Genomic DNA, 19,772 nt, shown 5'->3' with positions numbered 1-19,772 from the left:
CTGGTTCGGAAGAGGGCAAGAGTAACAAGACAGTAATCCTAAAGGAGATGGACTTGAGTTTGAGCTGGACCTGAAGTCAGGAGCTGGAGTGAGTAAAGGCAGAGGGGTGGGAACATTTGTGAACCAAAGTTCAGGTGGGGGTTACAGCAGGCAGGGTGGGGATAGACTGGGATGACTTTGAATGCTATGCCACTCTAAGGACTTCGGACTTGACTCTACAAGCAAGGTGGAATTATTAAGAGGTTTTGAATAGAAATGATGTGAGCTGAACAGTGCTTTTGAGAAACTAAATCTATCAGGGATTGGTGCTCCAAATAATTGGATGTGTTTCAGACTTGAGATCATGAGACCCTAACCCAGCCTGGGGACAATGGGATGTCTCCATCATACATTACATTCCTGTGAATACTTCTCAGGGATTCATATGAAATTGTGCCTCAATGTGCCTACCTGTCTCTGCACTGTAAGACAATGATATTGTGATCCTGTGTGCTGCTTGGAACCAGCCTCATTCCTTTAGCACCCCAGTTTGGACTTGGAATAGGCCCAAGTGTGGCCTGTACGCAAACCTCAAAGAATCCATGTGGCATAGATGTAAAAGCTGGGAGGAATCTTGGAGCCCTCCAAGTCCTCCTCTTCAACTTAGAAAGAAGCTAAATCTTGCTCATCTCCCCAATGACAGATTCAGCATGTGGCCTCAGATCTCCCTGTGCTCCAGCAGTGCTTCTGAGGCCAGTTCAAATTCTGCTTTGAGGTGTGCGTGTACCAATTCTGGTGCAATCCAGAAGCATTTTGGACGAATGAAGGAGTTGTTTATGTTTTCTTGCCCTAATTGAGATAGTTGAAGCTGCTCTCCCTTACTCTACACCAAGCCCCCAGATCTGGTACCTCCCTGAGTCCCTGACTTCATCTCTGCCAATTCCCTGCCTTGCTGCTTCCCCCACAACACCCTATTATTTCTTGCATCCTGCCATTGGTTGTGTTGTCCTCATTTTCTGAAGCCTTTACCTCCCGTCTTAGGCCTCATCACCTCCAGGAGACTCTCCATGGCCTCAGCCCCTCCCTTAGGTGGACCAAGCTTCCTCCTTGGAGCTCCATGCTACCCTGCATAGGGTTCAGTCACTGTGTCTCCATGATGTCTTACAATTGTCTATTTATGTGTCTGCCTCCTATCCTTCAACTGTGAGCTCCCTGAGGAAAGAAAGTGTGGGTACGCATCATTGAATACTCAGCGTCTAGCACAGTGCCTGGTACACGCTAGGTATTGAAATGTCTGATAAATAAATGAATGACAGTTGCATATTTGTCTTCTTGGTATATTCATTCATTTGATAAATATTTATTGAGTAATTACTTATAATCGAATTGGCGCTGTGTAGTTACACTTAAACATCAAAATAAACCTATCCTCTCAAGCTCCAAATTATGCATGCATAAATTATACATGTGAAGTGTTAACATGCACACGCAGCAGAGAGTGTGCATATCTACAAATACCAGAGCTAGCAAATGAAATAAACTGTGTGCCAGATGTCCCGAAATTTACAAAGAACCAAGAACCAAAAATGACAGTTAGCTCCGTAAGCCCAACAAAAGAAAAAAAAAAAAAGGAAAAGAGCAAAAAAGCAAAAGAACAAAGGAACCTTGAGCATAAGGAAGTGGCTATGGTTTTTTCTACATACTGAAGCCGGGGGTGGGGAAGAGTCATAAAACCTTTCTGTGCTGGACCGGTTCATGTTAAGTCTGAGTTCCTCAATCGCTGGTTCTCAGGAGCTGTTTGGAAAATTCATTGCCATGCACGAGTCGGGGGATTGGTTTTTTCCCACTGGAAATTGTTAATGGGGACTGCATTAGCGGCCCCTTATCGCTTTGCCTGATAGAGAGACAGCAGGTTCACCCAAACAATTCTGGAATCCTGATCACTGCCAATTAGGGGAGTATTGTCTGGCTGACATAATCAAGTGAGTATAAATATATTTATCGTGATTGGAATGGGGAAGGGAGACTGCAGAAAGATTGAGGCAGAAGCCGCCACCCACTGCCTGGCTCCAGCCTGAATCCAGCCCAGTTTGTCACCCTGTGCTCAGCTGATGCAGTCACTGGCTTTCTGAGGTGGAATGCACAGTTGAGAATTCAGGACTAGAATTGCTTCTCCCAGAGAGGAACTTGTCTTTCCTTAGTTTTCCTCCCCTCTTCTTCTCTTTTTTTTCATGCTCACTTCTGTGAAATCTGAAAAGAGAAGAAAAAGCAGATGTCACGGATCACGTTTAATTCTGCCCCTGCCGGCCATGCTGTCCCCACTTACCTTCTCTGTAATGGAAAGTGATGGTGAGGCACAGTGCCCCGACTGGACTCCCCACCCTTTCGGCCCACCGGCGTGTACAAGTTGGTCCGGCATTGGGTTTATTTCATTGTTGATTTGTGGAGCTTTGATGGGAATCCCTGTGATATGAATCAGCCCTGGGATTGAAAGACCCTGAAAAAAAGAGTCCCTTGCAGTGGGCTAGCGATGGGAGGAATTGCTCACATTTCAACAGCTGAAAGGGAGGCATGTTTAAGTCACATCTGGTGGCGTTCCTGTTGTCTGAATGGAGAGCAGGGTCTTTTTAAGCATCTGCCCAGATTTCAAAATGCAGGCGGCATCTTTTCTTCCCCAAACAAACGGTCAGGATTGGATACGAATGGCTGAATCGCATCATCATGGGAGAGGTCAATGACAAAACTCATCTCACGGCTGGATTTCAACCCTGGTCCGTCCAGGCCCAATCGATCCAAGGCATGACTTTTTTTTTTCCTCTTACCCCTGACTACTTGATAATGGCCATTTCCAGGGCCAAGTTGATTTCGGCTATTTTCCTCCATCCCCTGTGTGCTGCCCTGTCTCACCACTTGAGGGTTGAAGCCCCTTCCCAATGGCTACAACAGGGTAAGGGGACCCTGTCCTTCTGTCTCCTTCATCCGATAGTTTGTCTTCACTGCTGCAAATCGCTCTCAGGCCTGCCTTCCTGGATTAGACAAAAACTATTTTCTTACTGGTACTGCAGATACCACACGTGGACATGTAAGTAGGAAGGTGCAGGTCCACAAATATATAAGGAGCCCAGACAGGAGAAATGTCATTAGAGAGATCACTCTCCAGAAAGGCATCTGACCACCCGTGTTCCTGCCTCTTCCTGCTACCATTTTCCTCCTTCGGCTGCTCAGAAATTGTCAAGGCCAAACTCCTTTCACCCAGATTCCAGAAATGCACTTGTTTCCTTTGCTTTCCAAATCTTAATGGATGAAACACTTTTTTTTTTTTTTTTGTCTTCTATCTCTCGCCAGAAATATTGTTTTTTTGAGAACCAGAGCTCATTTATCTCCAAGGGAGAAAGAAATCCGTTCCGTGTTTACCCATTAACAAATTACCACTTACGTGAAAATACTGGGACTTCCCTCATTCTTTGCTAATAAATGGATTATTCACCTTGGTTGAACCTTGGCAGAGGCAGATGGATAGCCACTGTTCCCTTCAAGTTGGCTTAATATTCTCTCGTTGGCTTTTGTTTCCTTGAAGCACAGAGATTTCTCAGTGCTTTCTTTGCTTGATTCTGCTTTTAAGGAATGTGCCCAACTTCTTTGAGTCTGTTTAGTAAGCTGAACTGATTAAATCCCTGGCGTTTCTGGAGGAGCCTACTGTGTTGGGTGCTATGGGTTCCTCCCCACTTGAAAGTTGAATGGAGTCACCCATCTGAATACTAACTCCCTCCTAATCCATTGGTTTTTCTACTGTGTAGACAGGGGTATGAAGTAGCCATTTACCAAGATACAGTGCTATGTCATAAACCGAGCTTGAGTTCTAATGTTAGCAAGACCTGGTTTGTACAGTAATGCAGGCTTGGGCACGTTGCTGCTCTCTTTTGAGTCACAGATTCCTCATTATAGATGCTGATGGGAACAACAGAGCTGTCTGTTCATCTTTGCTCTTCTCCATAATGAGATAAAGCCAAGCAGGCAGTGAAGAGCCTGGTCTAACCATATAACATTGGTGCAAATTATATACGGTCATAAGAAGGTAATTTTTACCTGAGCATTTAGGTGACATTTGGTGTGGTATTTGATGCATGTCATTTAGTTACAGAGATAAAACCTCCTGAACACACGTAAAGCTCTTGGCCTGGTTGAACATTACATCTCACACATTTTTATGCTTTTTACTAAGGATACTTCCTGCTAGGAAGTTATAAAAGAGAAGATGGAAGTCCATTTAATGGCATGTAGCAATATCAGTTTCCTGGCTTTGATACCATACTATGGTGATGTCAGATGTCCCCATTGGGGGAAATGGGGTGAAGAGTACAGGGGACCTCTCTGTACTGTTTTTGCAATTTCCTGAGAGACAGAGGGAAAGAGGGAAAGAGAGAGAGAGAGGAGGAAATGATTATAGTGACATGAAAAAGGAGTGTTCATCTTGGCTTTCGTCCCTAGCTGGACAAATATTTACATTTTTTTTGTTTGTCTCTTTGTGTAGATTTTGTGAATAGTCATGGCTAAAAGCTAGCGTTCCCTTTTGTGTGGCAGAGAAGAAAGAAAATAGAATGAGCTGAGAACCCCTGCCAACATTATATTAGAAAGCCACCTACTTCCTGCCTCTCCTCACTCTCCTTACCTAAACAAACTTACCTTCTGCATCCTTGTCCTCCTCCTTTCCCATTCAAAGGCGAGATGCATCTCCTGCTGAACAAATAAACTCCTCCACCTGACCAAGGTGTCCCATCCCTGCCTGCTGTCTCCATAGGCTCAGTCCTGCTACATAATCTCTCTAGGTGAATTCCTTCTCACTCAGGGTTTTCGCAATCATCTATATTGGAATAGCACCCAAATTTATGGCTCTACCCAGACTTTTTTATTGAGTTCTACACCTGCATAGCCAACCCTTGACTGGGAGTCTCTACCTAGATCATTCACAAGCATTTCAAACACCCCTCTAATTATCTTCTCTTTCTGTATTCCCTTACCTCAGAAAATGCTACCAACATCTACCCTAATGCCCCCAGCAGGAACCCAAGAGTCATTCTAGACCTATGCTGTCCCAAGTACTTCAATGTGGCTTGTCCAAATTGAAATGTGCTGTAAATGTAAAATACACACCAGATTTCAAAGACTTAGTTTGGAAAAAATAATGCAAAGTATCTCAATTATATTTTATATTGATTTCAAATTGAAATGATAATATTTTGGACATATTGGAGTAAATAAGTTATTAAAAAATAATTTTCTTTTACTTTTTAATGTGCCACCAAAATATTTAAAATGGCATAGTAGCTGGCATTTGTGACTTGCTTCTATTTCTATTGGATGACACCATTCTAGACTCTTTTTTGTCTTTTAGCCCCCTTCCAACTGGTCATGATTCACAGTGATTCCCTTGAGTTAAGACAAGGGAAAATAGTGGTTAAGTGCACAGACTGAGTTTGAATCCTGGCTCCACCATTTTTTGATACATATGAACTTGGGCGATTATTTAACCCCTTTGAGCTTCACTTTCCTCATCTGTCAGCTGGATACAATAGCAGTTCTTATTTTGAGATTCTTGCATGCTTTAAATGGGATAATGTGTAAAGCACTTACTATGGAGATAAAAACATATGGAAAGACCCAGTGTCAAAAGAAAGAGCATCATTACTAGCCAAGACTACTGCAATGCTTTCTCCATCTTCAGTTCACCCTGCCCTCCAGTCCTTCATACTGCCATCTGATTAAACATTCCTGAATGCAAATGTTATCAAATTTCCAGTGACTTCCCATCATCCTTGGTATGAAATCCAAAGTCCTTGGCATGCTTTCAATGTCCTCCATGATCTGCCCCCAGTCCAATCACTGATTGCATCTCCTGCCCGTCCATGATTGAACCAGTTGGGTCCCCAACTTCTTGCACACACCATTCTCTCTGTGTGTCACATATGAGCTCTCTACTCTGCCTAGCTACTTGTCTGCAAGACTCAGTTCAACTGTCATCTCATTTGGGAAGCTTCCACTAATCCCTCCTGCACCTGTCTGCATCCTAGGCTAGATTAAGAGCCTGCCCTTTGGGTTCCTGAACCACTTGAGGTTTGTTTCATTTGTCACACTGATCTCACTGGTTTGGCTGGCTTGTTTGTCTTTCCTACAAGACTGAACTGTCTGAGGTCTTAAGATGGGCTGTCTAGTCCACACTGGATCTCCATGCTCTACACAGGGCTTGACACAGAGTGGGACACAGGGAATGTTTGTTGAACGAATACGCAAAGCATATGGATACTCCTGAGAGAGAGAAGGTGGGCAAGACAGCATTGTGAAGTTAAGCAGCAGAAAATCTGAAAACAAACCTGGGGAGAAATCACCAATTCCTGGAAGTACAGAGAGAGGAGGGGGAGAGAAGAATCTGTGCAAAGAGTCAGTAATGGAGGACTTGAAATGAAAGGCTATTAAAGAGAGAAGATCACTCAAACAACAGAACCGCATTTGGTACTGTTGGTGGTTTTATAACTTCCTCTGAAATAGTTCCAGGAAGAGACAAGGTTCTAGGATGGTGCAAATCATATAAAGAAAGGATAGGGTATTATAAGCCAATTCAAGGGATTGTCATCAGGACTAGATACATGGGTGGTACAAGTAAATGTCAACCTGGTGACTACATGATGGGACTAGTAATAATTTACTGGGGCTGGTGCCCAGGAATTTTTTTGCTGTGGTGCAGATGCCAAGCATGGAAAAATCTGACAAGTTATAGGCATGAGAAAGTAGATGGTGAATTTGAGAGTAAAAATGTAAAATGCCAGAATAATCACAAGAGAAATGTCTGAATATGTAAGAGAGTTTAGAAGATTTCTGCTTTACCACAAATACGGACTTCAAGAAAAATTCCCTTATAAGAACAGAAATTCCACTATATAAAACCTATTTATCAAAACACACAGTATTCCATGATATATAATGGTAAAAGCATGCCTTTTGACCCACACAATATTGAAAGCAGCAAATAACACAAGAAAGGTAGAAAAAACAGAAGGTATGACATTTTGTGGCTCACAAGGTATATGAGTGAGATTTACATACTTCTATTCCAAACAACAGCCTTCACTAGAACGTCTAAAGGCTTCATTGTAGGACCTTCATACTGCTTATCCCAAAGGCTAGCCCACTCCCCGGTTTTCCTGTAAGAAATCTTGTGGGACAGGCATTGCATGAGGTGAGGGGCAGCAGGGAAATTTGAGATGAAAGGGTGTAAAGATCAAACAAGTCTTTGCTATTCCTCTGAACAATGCTTCAGTCCATCACTTTGAGATTTCTGTGGAGAAAGTAAAGATTTGGGATATACATATACTAAAACAACTATTGGTTGCTTATCTGAAAATTACCTTTAGCTGGGCATTCTGTATTTTATCTGACAACCCTACTTGGTGAGGTATACATTTTCTTATTCATACTTCTTGCAAGCCACAACACGTCTTAATAGTTGTTAACTATTAAGTACTATGCATAAAAGTGACAATAAGACCGGGCGCGGTGGCTCAAGCCTGTAATCCCAGCACTTTGGGAGGCCGAGACGGGCGGATCACGAGGTCAGGAGATCGAGACCATCCTGGCTAACATGGTGAAACCCCGTCTCTACTAAAAAATAACAAAAAACTAGCCAGGCGATGTGGCGGACGCCTGTAGTCCCAGCTACTCGGGAGGCTGAGGCAGGAGAATGGCGTGAACCCGGGAGGCGGAGCTTGCAGTGAGCTGAGATCTGGCCACTGCACTCCAGCCTGGGCGACAGAGCAAGACTCCGTCTCAAAAAAAAAAAAAAAAAAAAAAAAGTGACAATAGTTGGCCGGGCACAGTAGCTCATGCCTGTAATCCCAGCACTTTGGGAGGCTGAGGCAGGAGGATCACTTGAGGCCAGGAGTTCAAGACCAGCCTAAGCAACATAGGGAGACCCCTGTCTCTCCAAAAAAAAAAAAAAAAAAAAAAAAAGCTAGATGTGGTGGCATGTACCTGTAGTCCCAGCTACTTGGGAGGCTGAGGCAGGAGAATCACTTGAACCTGTGAGTTGGAGGCTGCAGTGAGCCATGATTGCATCACTGCACTCCAGCCTGGGTCACAGAATGATACCCTGTCTCAAAAACAAAAAAAGGTGACAGTAGTTAACAACTATTGAGTACCTACTATGTGCCAGGCACCATACTAAGTGAATTAGATGAATATTCCACATATTCTTCCCAAGAACATTATGAGGCAGGCACTATTATCATCCCTGTTTTTGAAATGAGGAAACTGAGACTCACAGATGTTAAATAACTTGCTAAGGGTCACCCAGAAAGCTAGTAGTAGAGAAGGGTGTGAACGCTGGCAGTCTGACTCCAAGGCTCATGTGCTTGCCCACCTTACCCAGATGGCGGCAGCACTGAGCAAGGGGTAGATACGTTAAGTCCACCAGAAGAGTAAGAGAAAGTGAGACCATGGGATATGAGGCGGGCAGGCCCTGAGTAAAGCTTTAAAAGAGCAGTTGAAATTAGACCCGGTGCCTTTGTTTAAGTAAGAAAAACAAGGTAGTTCTAGACAGATGTAGCCCCATACCAGGACTCACAGTATGATGAGAAGGGCACCGGATGCACATTTCAGCCCCTACTACAACCTTAGCCTGAGGCCTTTGCGCTGTGAGCAACCTGCACGACCATACATAGCAATGTGAGTTTGATGGGAGAAGGAACACCAGTGCAGAGACAAGGATGTCAATGGGGGGCTTAGAGAACCAAGGGAAGCTATTTACTAAAGCATGTTTGCATGGTGCAGGTGATTTTCTAAAGTTAATTTTGACAGACAGAATGGGGAAAGATTGCTGAAGGCCTGAAATGACAAGAGAGACTTGAGTGGATCTGGGAGGTCATGTGACAAACATGACATTAACAAATTCTAAATGGAAAAAAATGACCCTCAGAAAGTTGTGTGTCAAGGCTGGGAATGGTGGCTCACGTCTGTAATTCCAGCACTTTGGGAGGCCAAGGCAGGTGGATCATTAGAGGTCAGGAATTCAAGACCAGCCTGGCCAACATGGTGAAACTCCATCTCTAGTAAAAATACAAAAATTAGCCAGGCGTGGTGGCGGGTGCCTGTAATCCCAGCTCCTGAGGAGGCTGAGGCAGGAGAATCTCTTGAGCCTGGGAGGCGAAGGTTTCAGTGAGCCAAGATTGCACCACTGCACTCCAGCCTGAGCAACAGAGCGAGACCCTGTCTCAGAAAAAAAAAAAAGAAAGAAAGAAAGTTGTATGTCAAAAGCTTCAACACACAGAGACCTTTGCTCCGTCAAGCAAGGAGAATAGGGTGGAGGAGGAACAGGAACACAGTAGCTAAGGTGACAGCTGCCTCACCAAAGGAAAGTCTTTGGCTTGCAGAAGAGGTCGAGGGAAGCGGAAAAGCAAATGCCGAAGAACAATGAGTGAAAAGACGAGTTTCTTCCACTTGGCATCTCCCCAAATATGGCCCTGAAGGAAGAGTTGACCCTGTTCCGGTTTCTTTCTTTTTCCTGTGGGGTTATTAGAGTGACATATGAGAAAAGGGCCACAGGCGCAGTACAGTTTGATTTCAGCCAGGCTTTGCATGACACCCTAGAGATCAGAATGAGGACAGATAGGCCGAAGGATAACTACTTAATTGGATAGGTTTGAAGTTGATACTCAGAGTGTTGATTAAAGGGTCAATGACAACCTGGAGGAGGTCTTTAGGTAAAGAAACTGAATTCAAAGATAACCAACTTGCATGAATGAAGGAGCCAGGATTTGAACCCAGCCCTACCTGACTCAAAAGTCCATGTTCCATTTATTATAAAACAAAACCCAAAAAGGCATGAAGTTCACTTATAAAGAAGAGTTGAAAGATATAACCAGAGGGTTAGAAGTACGAATCCATGCCCAAATGAACTGTGGTAGGCTGAGAAATTGGCCAAAGAGGGAGAACAAAAACAAGATGAAAGTCAGAAAGGTTAAATGTGAAGCCGTGCATTTGGGTTCCAAGAAACCCATTGCAGAGGTGGAGAGATACATCTTGACCATCTTCATGTTGGGAAACACCCGGGCTTTTGTTGTAGTTGTTGTTGCTTAATTCCCAAACAGCAACTGGGTGTGGGGCACACAATTGTAGCCCCAGCTACTCAGGAAGCTGAGGCAGGAGGATGCCTAAAGCCCCGGAGGTCAAGGCTACAGTGATCTGTGATCACACCACTGCACTCTAGCCTGGGCAACAGAACAAGACCCTTTCTCAAAAAAAAAACCAAAAAAACCAGCCAACAATGTAACACAATTACAAAATCCTCATGTACAAATGAAGTGATTAAATCATCCTATTCTACTCAGCCCAACTCAGACCATATCTTGAATACTGGGTTCAAGTCTAGATAATGTATTTTGTATTTTGAGAAAAGCAATGAATAACTGAGAGGAGACCTGAGGAAAATGACCAGGAGATCAAGGAGTTGGAACCCTGTCACATGGAGGGCGGTCAAAGACCCCGGGTTTATTTAAGCTTAGAAATGAGAATTTGGGATTTGTGATTCTCATTTTCTCTTTCTTTTATTCATTCGTTCCTTCTTTCATTCTTTCTTTTTCTTTCTTATTGTGGTCCTTAGCACAGAATTCAGGCTGAAAGAACTTTTGGTTCAACATAAATAATTCACCAAGCTGTCAGGTCACTCTTTCCAATCCCAGCCCTCCCCGATGCCCATTCTCTATCATCTCAATGAATTAGGGAAGGACTGACTTTCTGGACCACTTCCAACTTTGAGAATCTAGGATAGGGGCACTATTTAATCAAAACTGGCAAGTAAAAAGAAAGAGAACTATTTTAAACAAGACAAATACCAGAGGTGTTCCTTAGCTGACCAAACTCAAATTAGAAAGAACTAAATTTCCCAAAAATAAGAATATTATAATTCATTTGATGAAAGGAATTTGCCATATTATCCCTTTGGCATTTTTTTTAGTACCTTTACTTGTAAAAATGTCAGGCCCTCCCACTTTTCTGGGATAGACTTATCAAATGAAGCAAGGGGAGCTTCTCTGTGGATAAACGATCCCTTTTGCAAGCTTTGAGATCAGTGAGCTAAAAAAATGACCAGCATTCCAACAACAAATGAGGGCTTGGGAGCACAAGTAAAAGTGACAACAAGGTTGAAGTAATTGTGGTCATGCCGTCCTCTGCTGACACTTTCGTGCTTTGCCCAGATGAGAATTAAGGTAGCCCAGGGCACAGGCAGTGAGGAAAAGGAGAGGGGGTGCTGAGCAGATTTGCAGCATTTGTGAACAATGTCACAGCCCTGGTGAAAACAGAGCAAGAAGATGGAGGCTTTCAAATCCATGATAAATAAGCCGTGCTTTCAGAGCCCAAATCAATAAAAACAAACATGAAGTGAACAGAAGGGAAGAGGGAAAAAAAAAGAGAACATGAGGGCACCATAAAATCCTGGTGATATATTCCAGGGGAAATCATGATGTGAATAGAAAATGAGAAGTAAAAGAAAATGAAGCCTGGAGATTTGTAAAATGTCTGTCTGTCTGTCTGTCTCTCTCGACTGTCATTCTCATCTACCCCCACCACCCCCACCCTACCCTCCACCCTTCTGATGGGGTTCATTAAATGATTTCTGAGCTGGGGGTGGGGGGCGGCATTGTTAATGCTTCTCTTCCGTTTGGGTTTTGCCAGCAGGATTCGCGGTGTTTCTGTAGACAATTGTTACTGCTTTAGGAAACGTCAAGTGATACATCAGTCTAGCAGCAGAGTGAGGCTCGAAGTAGTATTTCCAGCGAGGTTGGTGGGCTCTTCTTTTTGTCTTATTTTTGTTGTTTTGGATTGATGTTTTCACGGTGTCATTTTAATAAGAAACGTGTCAGAGAATTAAAAGTGGAAGTGTGCGAGATACACTTTCTCTAACTGGATTCATGGTAAGTTATTAACTTTTCAAGGAGAAAGAAAAGAACTTGGAAAAAGCAGAATGTATTGTGGGGAAAGTTGATGAAGGGAAAGGTAAGAGAACCACGACAAATGAGACACAGACAGGAGGAGAGAGAAAGAGAGGAAGAGGGAGAGAGAGACGGGGGGTTGGGGGAACCGGCAGAAGGAAAGGGAAAGAGCGACAGTTTGTAAGTCTATTAGCTGAAATTGTTTCCATTTCTGCAATTGCCTTAAAGCACATGATTGCTTGGTCTGAGGTCTGCCAGGTTGATTGCAGTCTTTACCTCTTTGACCAAGAGGTAATGGGCTTGAATTTCTTCGGTATGTGAAAATTGCTCTTGTCAATTTTTTGGCTAAAGGACAGCCAGCCAGGAAGGTTGAGAGGGCCTAAGCTAGTGAGCAGTCATCCCGAGCAGGTAGGAGGGATTTGATTATGTTGCTCATAGAGGGAGAGGCAGCGTGGCAAAGTGAAGAGAACACACAGCCTTAGGTGCCAACAGACATGTACTCGAATCTCTTGCCTCCGTTTCCCACCTATAAAATGTGAAGGATGATGATAATAACAATAATAAATGTTGCAATGGGTGTCCATTTGTAAAGTTCTTGGCACCTGATAAACCATATCAATCCATGGTAACTTATTCTTAGCTGGTTCACATTTCTAGGCATTGGCAAAGTCTGGGTGGTACATGTCCCCTCAAAGGTAGCATCACAGCGACTGAGCTCTGTGTGGATGGCAAAGTGTAGAAGCCTGGTCAGTTTTCTGTTTCTCCATCCACCATTTCTCCCCACTTCCCCTTGGTTAGTGCTGTCTTCTCTCTTTCCTCACTGAATTGTCTTGATTCGTGTCGTACTTTCTAGTAACACTGCAGCTAGGACTCCACAGGCAATAGGGAGAAGCTAGCGCCTGCCCAGGGAAAGTGAGGAAAAATAGGTGCTTGAAAGGCTGAAAAGTAATACATGCTTGGTGGCCTTACAACTTGTAAAAACAGTTTTGAATTTGTCTCTACAAGAAAGGATGGTAGATAACCAGAATGCAAAAATGCTTTGAAGAAAGAGTCATTGAGCAGTCGAACCAAGCATTCTACGTCCTCTTCGCTGCAACATTGGGGTCTAAGGATTAGTATCTGCATTTCTGGTGAAGAAACTGAGGCGCAGAGAAGATAAACTAAGGTTCTCCAGCTATGAAGTAAGCAGCAGAGCCTAAGTTTGAAGCCAGGTCTGTCTGATCCCCAAGTCCTATAGTAAACCTCCCACTGAGGTAGGCAAGCCTCGCCTTGCAGAGAGTGGCAAATTAGAGAAAAAAGAATCAAATGTGTTTGAGTTTAACAGAACATATACTTTGTACTTAAAGAGAAAGATACTTTTCTTACAAAAAGTTTGAGGACAAATGAGACTTCATGTGATGCGTCTTGCACTAAAAAAAAGTTCGATTATATAAGCCAGACTGGCATTGATTAAAACAGAGCCAGGTTAATAAATACGCATAAGAAGGAAGAATTGGCTGGCTCTGCCTTGGACATCACCCAAGTTACAGGCAGGGGAGGGGACCGGCCCTGCGTGGGGACAGTCTCCTGACTTCCTGACTTGTCTTCTTCTCTACTTCCCTCCCCTCACTACCCTTCCCTCCAAAACCCAAAAAACCTTAAACAGGAAAAAAGGGAGCTAATTAAAAAGGAGAAAAACATCCTTGAGACCAATGAAATCTCCATAATCCACAGTGACAGACAGGGACCTGCAGAACAGCAATTTGATTAAATAAGGATATAAGGGATTTAGAGGGACTCTCCAGTTGTGTAAAGTGTGTCCATACGTCTGAAAAATACCGTATTTATCTGGCTCCCAAACCTGAAAACCTTCTGACGGGAGATTGTTCCCATTTGGAAACTAGGAAGAAATCACAAGTCAAGGCCATGGGGTTCTGGCAGGGCTGGGGATCCCATGTTGGGTGGAAACCCCAAGAAGCCAGCCAAGGGTCTACAGGAGGGGCCCTGGTAGAGAGAAGCATTAGCACGCAAGGGCAGGTAAAGCCACCCTCGCAGGATAACTGTCGGCTGAGCCTGAGGCCCTTCCCAGCCGGGGAAGACAGAACAGCACACCTCTCCTGCCCACGCCTCGGTATCTCACTCAGGATCCAGCTGCCCATTAGTCACCTGTCATCGGAGACAGCTCTGTTGGTGGCTTTCAGCAAAAGTGAAGCAGCCAGAGGATGAATCGTTATTCGGGGAACACACCTGCGCACAGGACAGGAATGGATGGGAGTGGGGAGCGCCCTGGGGCTTCTGTTCAAACGCCATCCTCAGGGTCTCCAAGACTCGCCTCAGCAGCTCAGCCGCTGATGAATTATAATTCTCAGACAAGCTGCAGAGGCCCCTCTAGTTCCATGTGTTCACCCCTGCTGCTCATACCGGGGGATTTATGCTTCCTGGGGCTGGGAGGGGAAAATAATGAGTCACCTGGGGACAAGAGAAAAACAAAAATGCCCTGTATGTGCAAAATCACCTAAAATGGAGGCTTTTAGAGGACGCTAAAATCCCAGCCAACAAGCCAGAAATTGTTTGCTGGGGGTAAATTTTATGTGTCTTTGCTATCTTTGGATGCAATAAAGCCAGAAATGTTTATATCTCTTGAAGGGATCACCTGTCGAAACAAGCCAGGTCCTCTTGAGAAGGCTGTTTGTTCTCCTGGGACCTCGAACCTGAGAAGAAATGGTCCTGTGTCTCTGACTTGGGAGGTCCAATTAAGCAGAGGAACTGTTGGCTGTAAATCATCTAAAGTAGAGGATCCTTTGGGAGGCCGAGGCAGGTGGATCACCTGAGGTCAGGAGTTCGAGACCAGCCTGGCCAAAATGGCGAAGCCCCGTCTCTACTAAAAATATAAAAATTAGCAGAGCATGGTGGGCTGTACCTGTAACCTCAACTACTCAGGAAGCTGAGGCATGAGAACTGCTTGAGCCTGAGAAGTGGAGGTTGCAGTGAGCTGAGATCGCGCCACCGCACTCCAGCCTGGGTGACAGGGTGACTCCATCTCAAAGTAAATAAATAAAGCAGAGGACCCTGATGGCCACCCCCAAGTTCATGGCTACCTGCAAATTTTATGTGGTGAAGCACTGGTGGGGGGCCCAGGAGGCCCTGCATGAGTTGATTGTAGCTGCCGTGATTCCAACTCCCACACCACCCTCTGCACCTAGCCACAGAGCCGCATCTCCAGAGAAAACCAGAAGCAGGACCCTACCAGAAAAGAATGTGAGAGTCTATTTTAAAGGCTCCGGAAGATGAGTTAGAAGTGATTCAAGAGCAGGCACAGTAAAGGAATATGTAAGCTTTGGTAGACATTCAGTAAGAAGGGTAAATTTCCAACATGACCAGCTGATTAAGAGGTATTCTCTTAGCAGGGTGTCTGCTGGTTTAGAATAAAGCAAACATTTTGTCATCTGCGAGCCCAAAATGGGGAAAAGCTAGTCCTTGGTCTCTTGGTGAGGCTCAGCCTTTTTTTTTTTTTTTTTTTTCCTGTCACTTTCCCACATTATTTTCAGAATACATTGGTTTGGGTCTCTAGAAGAATATTTAAGCAGCGGCTCACAGGCGAGCAGTAAGGTAATTGTCCATTCTATGCTTACAAATTTTCAAGAAGGGCCATCTGTAACCTTTCTCAGTTTCCTATTCCCATGTCCAACGCCCAATAAGAGGTAATAAACTGAGGCAGAAAGGTCCCAAACACAGATGTAAGATGCAGAACAAAGAAAAACACACAGTGGGGTTTCAGTACAGGATCATTAACCTAGACTCTAAGCAGGCGCGAGGGAAGTCCACTCAAGAGGAATAGGAACCACCTCTCCAGGCTGCTTAGAAGGAATTTAAGCAGCAATGTGTAGGAGAAGATGACCGCGAATTCTTTGACATCTAAGCAATTCTGTATTTTAAAGGTTTGAGTCTGAAATGTTAAAGTTTATGTGCCTTAAAACTCATGACAGACAATGAAGACAATCACCGAACCTGTCTAGTTAAAGGTTACTGGGACTCAAGATGCAAAGAAAAGTTACGAGATGGAATTGATGGTTCGGGGTGCACCATTGCCCTCTATTGGATTTTAAATAAATCAGGCCTCTTAGTGTAGGTGTGTTGCACCGTCTCTGCCTGAGTTTACTGAGAAGTCAGGGCACCTCTGAGTGGGAAGTTAATTGATCCTTTTAAATGGCTCCTTCTGTCTCCTGCCCCTTCCCTGAGGAAATCAACCAGAGTAACGCTGAGGGCAGGTCATTTGCATGTCTTCAATCATTCAACAAACATTTCCTAGCTGCCTGCTAAGCCTGGGCTAGGCATTGTAGAGAATCTAAGAAAAAATAACAACAACTGCCATTCGTTGGACACCTACTGTGTGTCAGAGTCTACACATTAATACAAAACAGCCCCATGAAGTAAGTCTGGTGACTCCCATCCCACGGATGGGGAAACAGGACACTCAGGAAGTGGCACATTTTGGATTCAAATCCAGGTTCGTCTACTGCTAGGCCTGTATTCTGTCCACTAAACTACAACCCTTCCCCTCAAGAAGTTTATAAACTAGGCCGGGCACAGTGGCTCAAGCCTGTAATCCCAGCACTTTGGGAGGCCGAGACGGGCGGATCAAGAGGTCCAGAGATCGAGACCATCCTGGCTAACACGGTGAAACCCCGTCTCTACTAAAAAATACAAAAAACTAGCCGGGCGAGGTGGTGGGCTCCTATAGTCCCAGCTACTCGGGAGGCTGAGGCAGGAGAATGCCATCAACCTGGGAGGCGGAGCTTGCAGTGAGCTGAGATCTGGCCACTGCACTCCAGCCTGGGCGACAGAGCGAGACTCTGTCTCAAAAAAAAAAAAGAAGTTTATAAACTATTAGGGGGAGATAGGATATAGATATAAATGTATATATCAGGGTTTGACAAACTACAGCCAGTGGGCCAAATTCAGCCCGTCATGTGTTTTTGACCTTGAGCTAATTTACATTTTTACATGGTTGAAAAAAATATCAAAACAATAATAATACTTCCTGTCATGTAAAAATGCTACGAAATTCAAATCTCAGTGTCCACAAATAAAGTTTTATGGGAACCCTGCTATGCCCATTCATTTACCATCATCTAAGTCCACCTTCCTGGCTATAAAAACCCTGCGAGGCATTGTTACAGAGACTGGATGGTCCACAAAGCCAAAAATATTTACTCTCTGGCTCTGTACAGAAAAGGTTTGACAGTTCCACGTCTATACTCCAAGGTGAAATGTTCTATATCAATAGGAAAGGTGTTTTTTGTTTGTTTGTTTTGTTTCGTGCTTGAGGAGTTCAGAGGAGGGGAAACACATGTTTATTTGGCCCACAGCGTGCAGAGCTGGAGGGGATAGGCAGGTGTGCTCTGTTTTAAGACTCAATGCATGAAAACCCTGACTTTAAAACAGATAAATTAAAAAGTAGTTATTTGCATAACAAATTTTCCTTTCATTTTAAAAAGCGATTCACCACAGGGTTCCTTTATAGAGTGAGCCTCCATAATACATGCTAATATGATTCCATTTACAAATACTCTATTCATTATAACTTTTCAAGAATATACCTATTGTGTACAGTGAGGCTTAACCATAATCATTTTTTCCTGGCAGTATAAGGTTTCCTACTTCTGAAAAGTGATTGAGCTGACCTTGTCAATTCGATTGGGGGAGGAAGCACTCTTCCTTATTGTCTCCGAGAAGGGATTTACCTGTCCAACAGCAAGGCTGTGGATGCTGTCTCTGCATTATGTGATGTTGAGTAGCTGCTGGTATAATGTTACATTTTCCCTGAGCTCCTCTCAGTAGCCGCAACCAAAGCCCTAAAGTGTAAACTAGTCTCACTGTTTTCTTACTTCATTTCATATACAAGATATGCTAATAAAAATTATTTGTTGGCTGGACATGGTGGCTCATGCCTATAATCCCAGAATTCCAGGAAGCTGAGGCAGGTGGATCACTTGAACTCAGGAGTTCGAGACGAGCCTGGGCAACATAGTGAGATCCCCATCTCTACCAGAAAAAAAACCAAAAACAGCCGGGTGTGATGACACACATCTGTGGTCCCAGCTCCTCAGGAGGCTGAGATGGGAGAATCCTGTGAGCCAAAGAGTTGAAAGTGGCTGTAAGCTATGATCACACCACTGCACACCAGCCTGGTCAACAGAGGAAAACCTTGTCTCTAAATTAATGAGCTAGTTAATTAAATAATTTTGTTGCCGATGTCCTGATAAATATGTGACAAGCATTACTTGTAAAAAGCAATGTTTCTCTCTCTTTTTAAAAAATTTCAAGACATTTTCTTATCTGAATTACAACATAAACTGGGGCCAGTATTCAAATTAGGGCTCTCCCCAGCAAAATAGGAAGTGATAGCAATTTAGGACCTGTCTCCTTCTCTCACTGGGTCCTGAGCCTGAATCTTCGCATAGCTTTGTGGTGTTACGCAATTGCTCTTTGTAAGAGATACATAAAATGGAAACCTTAGCTATTCATAGCCAACTTAGGAGGAGCTGAATTTGATCAAGAAGTTTCTTGCCGGGTGCCATTTTGATGGCAACTATGTGTTTCTGAACAAATCCACTTACAATCTGGGTTTCAAATGAAGGTTATTTTAAAGAGCTGTAGCATGGCTTTTGTTTTCATCCTCTGTGGTGACTATATTTTAGAAGTAGACAGGCATTCCTGGCATATAGCCTGAATATTTTTTTAGGTTTTTTAGTGGTAAAAGAAGCTCACATGGAAAGGCAAGGGCAGAAAAAATCATGTTCAGGGCAGTCCTGTGTGGCATTACCCTCTGGTGAAGCAGATCCATACTGCATGCTGCTAATGGCTATTGCATGACAGTTCTTAAAGGGGTAAGTGAGAGAGGTGCAGAGGGCTGGTGAGAAGCGGAGCTAGCACTGAGGCCCTCCAAGTGGCATCATCGTCAATCGGGTTGGCGGCTGCTGCTGGAGATGGTTTGGCTGCCCCTGAAGGTTCAGCTTCTCACACTGTATAGGCAGGTAGATTTCAGCCATTTCTAAAGCCCATCACTGGCAGGGAAATCACATTTAATCCATCTGTGAGGTTCTCTAACGAGGAGTCTCTTTTTTTTTTTTTTTTTTTTTTAAGATGGAGTCTCACTCTGTTGCCAGGCTGCAGTGCAGTGGCACAATCTCGGCTCACTGCAACTTCTGCCTCCCGGGTTCACGCAATTCTCCTGCCTCAGCCTCCCAAGTAGCTGGGACTACAGGCACACACCACCATGCCCAGCTAATTTTTGTAGAGACGGGGTTTCACCGCATTGGCCAGGATGGTCTCCATCTCTCGACCTCATGATCCGCCCGCCTCGGCCTCCCAAAGTGCTGGGATTGTAGGTGTGAGCCACTGTGCCCGGCCGAGGGGTCTCTCTTTTCAGAAGTCAGAAGCGCTGGAATTGAAAACAGCAGCAAGAAGGCTTCATTGCATTCTTGAATTCAGGCTGTTGCACTCCACCCCCCACAACTGTCTCTGAATTGTTGCTACCCAGTTTATAGCTCCATATTTTTGTTGTTGTTTCTCCAGTGCAGTCTGTAGTGGTGGCAGGTACTGATCATAAAACAAATGGATAAGTACTGAATAAACTATATTCGTTCAGTTTTCTTTTTCCCTGGTGGTAATTTTTAAACTTTTCAAAATTAATGCTAATGGATATAGAGGAATGGGATATGCATTTCTGTGCATTTTTATGACCAAACAGAAAACCGACCCCTGAGAGTGACATATTCACTATTCTCTACTACTAGGGGTGCTTCAAGGGAGGAGTGTTTGAAGCCCTGTGGT

The 19,772-nt window shown here is 44.0% G+C and overlaps 1 protein-coding gene across 5 annotated transcripts in view; it reads left to right on the top strand.

Moving 5' to 3' along the window:
* Positions 1 to 19,772, top strand: part of GRAP2 (GRB2-related adaptor protein 2) — a 69,962-nt gene that overhangs the window by 23,984 nt on the left and 26,206 nt on the right. For 2 of the 5 annotated variants that reach the window (XM_011978815.1, XM_011978813.1), the window contains exon 1: positions 1,700 to 1,961. The exons of 2 other annotated variants lie outside the window; for them this stretch is intronic. The gene's annotated coding sequence lies outside the window, so the exon portion shown is untranslated. Of the gene's footprint in view, positions 1 to 1,699; positions 1,962 to 19,772 lie in introns of those variants that run through there. One more of the 5 variants, XM_011978816.1, reaches the window with a different exon arrangement.

Source organism: Mandrillus leucophaeus, unplaced genomic scaffold, assembly GCF_000951045.1.
Source record: "Mandrillus leucophaeus isolate KB7577 unplaced genomic scaffold, Mleu.le_1.0 Scaffold2, whole genome shotgun sequence".
Taxonomy (NCBI): domain Eukaryota; kingdom Metazoa; phylum Chordata; class Mammalia; order Primates; family Cercopithecidae; genus Mandrillus; species Mandrillus leucophaeus.
This window is presented reverse-complemented; position numbering and strand designations above follow the sequence as displayed.